General features: G+C 37.1%; 1 pseudogene; it reads right to left on the bottom strand.

Moving 5' to 3' along the window:
- Positions 1 to 4,120: 4,120 nt before the first annotated feature.
- On the bottom strand, positions 4,121 to 5,200 carry LOC102842246 (annotated as a pseudogene).
- Positions 5,201 to 5,418: the final 218 nt, after the last annotated feature.

Here is a 5,418-nt window from a genome sequence, read left to right as displayed (position 1 = left end):
TCAAAATGTGACTGGGGAAGAGCTGCCTCCTCAAAGTAGAGTTGACTGTGATGCTGCAAATGGGGTAAAGCCCATAGGAGTAAAGCTCGTGTGACCTTCATTTGCTGATGGGGCACCACTCAAAATGAAAAGAAACAGCTGTAAACATCCATTAGTAATCTGAACATGGAATGTATGAAGTATGAATCTACGAAAATGGGAAATTGTCAAAATGAAATGGAATGCATAAACATCGATATCTTTAGGTATTAGTGAGCTGAAATGGACTGGCATTGGCCATTTTGAATCTGACAACCACTTGGTTTACTATGCCAGGAATGACAAATTGAAGCGGAATGGTGTTGCATTCATTGTCAAAAAGAACATATCCAGATCAGTCATGAAGTACAATGCTGTCTGTGATAGGATAATAAGAGAATACTCTTGCTTTTTTCTTCTATTACTCTGCTAATTGGTAAGAAACTCTTGTCCTAGTGTATTTTATTATTTTCATTATTTAGTATATCCTTGTTACTAATTTTCCATAGTCCTGTATTTCTCTATAGTTCGAGTAGTTGTTGTTTTTTAATTAATCACCCAGGCAGCTTTTAAATCTATCAAATAGATCAGAGACTCTCATTCATTTGTCCTAGGTCCTGATTACTATTTTTTAATCCACAAATAATTTTATGGGTTGGACAAGTTTGAGAATCGTGATATATTTATTCCCACTTACCAAAAATTACACCCTTGCAATCTAGAAAAATAAAGCTATGACAAAGTCAAAGACTTGATTACCAAGAATGGTTTTCACCATTCCTACATCAGCAATGTAGGAATGTTCAGGATAGCATAGAAACATCATGCTTACTTCTTTCCTTAAGAAAAGCATTTCCAAGGAGTAGCTGGTAGGATTGAATCTCCAACTATTCTTTTAGCGGCCCAGTTAGTGCTATAGGAAAAGCATTGGATCTCAATGTTGGTTTGGATCACAAGGTCAGCAGTTCAAACCCACCAGCCACTCCTTGGAAACCCTATTCAGGGTCGCTATGAGTTGGAACTGACTTGATGGCACGAAACAGCAACAACATTTTAACAGAAGCTAAAGAATCCTGGTGTGGTGCTGTGGGCTAATGCGCCAGACTGCAAAGCCATTTGAACTGTAAGGTCGGCAGTTCAAGCTCACCTGCTGCTCCTCAGAAACCTTATACAGGGTCGCTATGGGTCAGAACCGACTCAACAGAACTTAACAACAACAACAAAGCATTCACAATCATTTATGACCCTATGTGATATAACTCCCATTCTTCCTCTAAACTCATTTCCTAAATTCTCCAGTCATGCTGCTCTAAGCCACAGTTGCTTCCACTGTTCTTAGATGAAGCTCACATGTTTCTGTATCTGGTCTTTACATCGTGTTCTTTCATATACTGCTGTGGCACTGAAAGAGATAAGCACTCCACCTTATGGTTTGAATTACAAGGTTGGCAGTTCAAACTCACCAACTGCTCCTTGGAAATCCTATTTTTGTTGTTGTTGTTGTTAGTGCCATTGAGTCCATTTTGACTCAGAGGGACCCTGGATAGGGTTTCCAAGGAGCTGCTGGTGGTTTTGAACAGCTGACTTTGTGGTTCGAAGCCCAGTGTTGATTCTACAGCACCACACCAATAGTCCTCAGAAACTCTATATAGGGTCACTATGAGTCGGATCAATGAGTGGGAACTTACTCGAAGGCACTTAACAATAGCATATATTAGAAAGCTCTTTAAATAATCCCACATCAACACACCCAGATATCCTTAGTGACGTCTCTCAAATTCCTTCAGTTCTTACTTAAATATCAGCTGTCAATCAGTTTTATTTCACCAAACTATTTATAATTACAATGCTTTTCATAATCTCTATTTTGTTACCTGCTCCTACTTTGTTGTCTTACAGGCCTTGGAATCAGCTCCAACTTATTTTAACTGTATGTTAAAAAAAACAACAACAACAAAACTACCTGGTCCTATATCATATTCATAACATAGGAATATCGGTACATTTTCGTCAATGTTTGCAGCTAGTGTGTCAATCCATATCATTGAGAGTTTCCTTCATTTTTTGCTGGCCCTAGTTTACTAACCATATCTTTTTCTAGTTCTTGGTCTTTTCTGATAATGTCTCCAAAGTAAGTGAGGCAAAGTCTCACTGTTCTTTCTCCTGAGGAGTATTCCAGTTATATTTTGTGTAAGACTTATCTGTTGTTTTTTTCTGGCCGTCCCTGGTATTTTCAATATTCTTCACTGTCTTAGTTATCTTGTGGTACTATAATAGAAATACCAGAAGTTAATGGTTTTAAAAAAACAGAAATTTACTATCTCACAGTTTAGGAGTCTAAAAGATGGAATTCAGAGTACCAGCTCTGTGGAAAGGGCCTTGCTTCCTTTCAGCATCTTTAGGTCCAGCATTCCTTAGAGATAGCCATGTGTCTTGACATCAACCATTCCCTGGATCTAGGCAGGAACCCCAGCCCCAAAGGACAAACTCCGCTCCTGTCTCTTCTTTCTTGGTGGTAACAGGTCCCTCCTTCTGTGCTCATGTCTCTCTCCTTTTATCTCTTGTTAGATAAAAAGTGTTGCATGCCACATCCTTGGGAGTCTCTTGTACATTGGAACAGCATCATTGTTGGACTGATGGAAGTGTACAGTTTATGCCACCATTAAGCATTTTATTGGCTTATCACGTCAGATCACAACATGGAGGATCATTATATAACTGCCAAACCATTGAGAATCATGGTACAGCCAAGCTGACACATATTTTGGGGTAACACAATTTGATCCCTTTACCAACACTGCAATTAAATCACTACAATTCTATTTTCCTTTTTCACTTTCTCATGAATATGAAGCCATTGAAAAGATGATGGTTTGGTTTAGAAGAATCTTAGTCATCAAAGTGAAAACTTTGTTTTTAAATATTTTAATACAGTCTTTTGCAGTAGATTAGCCCAATGATCATTTAATTTCTTGACTTTTGTTTCCACAAATATTGATTGCTGATGCAAGTAGAATGAAATCCTTAACAGCTTAAATTTCTTCACCATTTAATATGATGTGAGGATTTTTGTTTTCTCTATGTTCAGGTGTAATCCATACTGAAGGTTATAGTCTTTGATCTTCTTCTCTACTTTTGACAAGCAATATTATCTGTATATCACATATTGGTAATGAGTCTCCTCTAATTATAATGCCTTCTTAATATTGTCCATTTTCTTAAATTGTTTACTGAGCATATATATTAAATAAGTATGGTGAAAGGATACAATCCTGCCACACATTTGCCAATTTTGAGTCAGGCAGTATCTCCTTTTCCTGTTTAATTGATTGCCTTTCTTGATCCATGTACAGATTCTACATAAACACAATTAAGTATTCATTATTGTGAACTACACAGTCAAATGCTGTCACATATTCTATAAACTGATACAGCAGTTATTAATGTATCACAACTTAATCTTCTGTGGGTTAAAAATCGTGTGACTCACACTCCACTAAAAGGCAAACTACATGAGTGCAAGCATTTTTGTTTTGTTTTTGTTTTCTTTACAGTATGGATCTGATGCCTAAAACAATGTCAGATCCATAGTTGGTACTCAATAATCATTTGTTGAATAAATCAATGAAAAATTTCAGTAGTTGTTTATTAGAGCCTTTCATTTTTTTGTATTAAAATGTGTACATAATCTATACATTGATAATCTCTACATTCTCTTCTAACCCTGGAGTATTTATGATTCTACTATGATCATGTAGTCAGTCAGTTTACTTAAGGACTCTTCCTAAATTATCCAAGCCAAATTATTCCATTGCCTCCCCTTGTTCCACAGCACTCAATTTCTAGTCACAATATTAGCATTTATCATAATATATTCCCTCAAGTTGGACCAAGGATTCATTAAGGTCAAAGAATGTTTTATGTTTCTTTATAGCCATAGTTTCTATAGCATGGGATCTAGCACTCACAGTGCTGGGTATTCAGTAATTATTTATTGATTTAGTGAATGAGACTTATACAAAATAATGCCCTTGGGGGTTGAGGGAGAAGATTTTTAGTTTTAGTTTCCCTTTAATTCAAATAGATGTGTATTTTTTTTATTTTAAAAAAGTCCATGGGATTTATTTTTTATCACTGTGGCAAAACAAACCAGTAAAAGACTCCTTACTTCTATTTCTGCACATTCCACCTGGTTTTCAATTATTTCAATACATTGTCTCTTAACTGGTGGTTCTTCACTTCTAACAGTTTCTTCAGCAATGTCTGTTGCTGGTACTGTCAATACTTGTTGTCCATTTGGCATAGTCACAATTCCACTGGTTAGAATAGAGTGCAAATCTCCAAGCTGAATTCCATATGTAACTATTGTGATGACTTGCTGATCCCCTGAACTAACTACTTGTTTATTTGCACCACCCACAGATTCTGCAGTAACTACTTCTCCCATGACCACTACTGGAGTTTCTGAAGAGTTGGACAATGGAGCGGATGCTTCAGCTATGGCAGCTAATGTAGCTAATACTGATGTAGATGAGTTTCCAAACTGAACAACAGATACACGCATTTCATCTGTTGCTTTGGATGAATTTTCTGAAGATGCCAAACCTGTTCAGTTGTCCACACCTCCAGGTCCAATGATAAACTGATGTTGCAGCATGCATCATCACAGTGTCAGGATTCTCAGGGTTTGTGTTGATTTGATTCTGCATTGCAACCCGCAATATCTCTGCTAAATCTTCATTCCCATTCTCTATTGAAATATCAAATGCAGTTGTACAACGTTTACTTGGTGTTTATACATCAGCACCATATATTATATTATAAAGCCGTACCACCTTTGATGATTGTGTTCTATGGCCCTATGTAGAGCTGTCATCTTTAGCATGTATTTTGCATTGACATCAGCACCAAGCTTGAGCAAAACTTCTACTGTGTGGGCATTGCCCTCCGAAACTGCCATGTATAATGGAGTCCAGGCCACTTTGGCATCCCTGCTTATGCCAGCTTGGAGTAGTGACTCTATGGTAGAATAATGCCCATATTGCGCTGCTAGATGAAGTGGAGAAATTCCCAGCCAGTCTGTAGTAAAAGGAGCTCCGTTTGCCATCAAAGTACGAACTTAATCAGCTTGACCTCCTCGTGCAACTTCTAAAAGCTGCTTTCCCAAATGTACCAGAGACATCTGGAAAAGCTTCGGGAGCGGCGACAAATTTGAATATTTTTAGCAGTTTAAGAGTACAGAAAAATTGTGCAGAAAGTACAGAGTTCCCAATATCCTCTTTTTACTCTGAACACAGTTTCTATTATTATTTTGCATATTCACAATTTAAGTATTGACTTAACCTAGCTGTATGCAGAAAATAGAAAATAAATTATAATACTAATAATGTTGTTGTTGTT

The sequence above is a fragment of the Chrysochloris asiatica genome, unplaced genomic scaffold (genome assembly GCF_000296735.1).
Source record: "Chrysochloris asiatica unplaced genomic scaffold, ChrAsi1.0 scaffold00091, whole genome shotgun sequence".
NCBI lineage: Eukaryota > Metazoa > Chordata > Mammalia > Afrosoricida > Chrysochloridae > Chrysochloris > Chrysochloris asiatica.
Note: the sequence above shows the minus strand (reverse complement) of the source record. Positions and strands in the feature narration are given on the sequence as shown.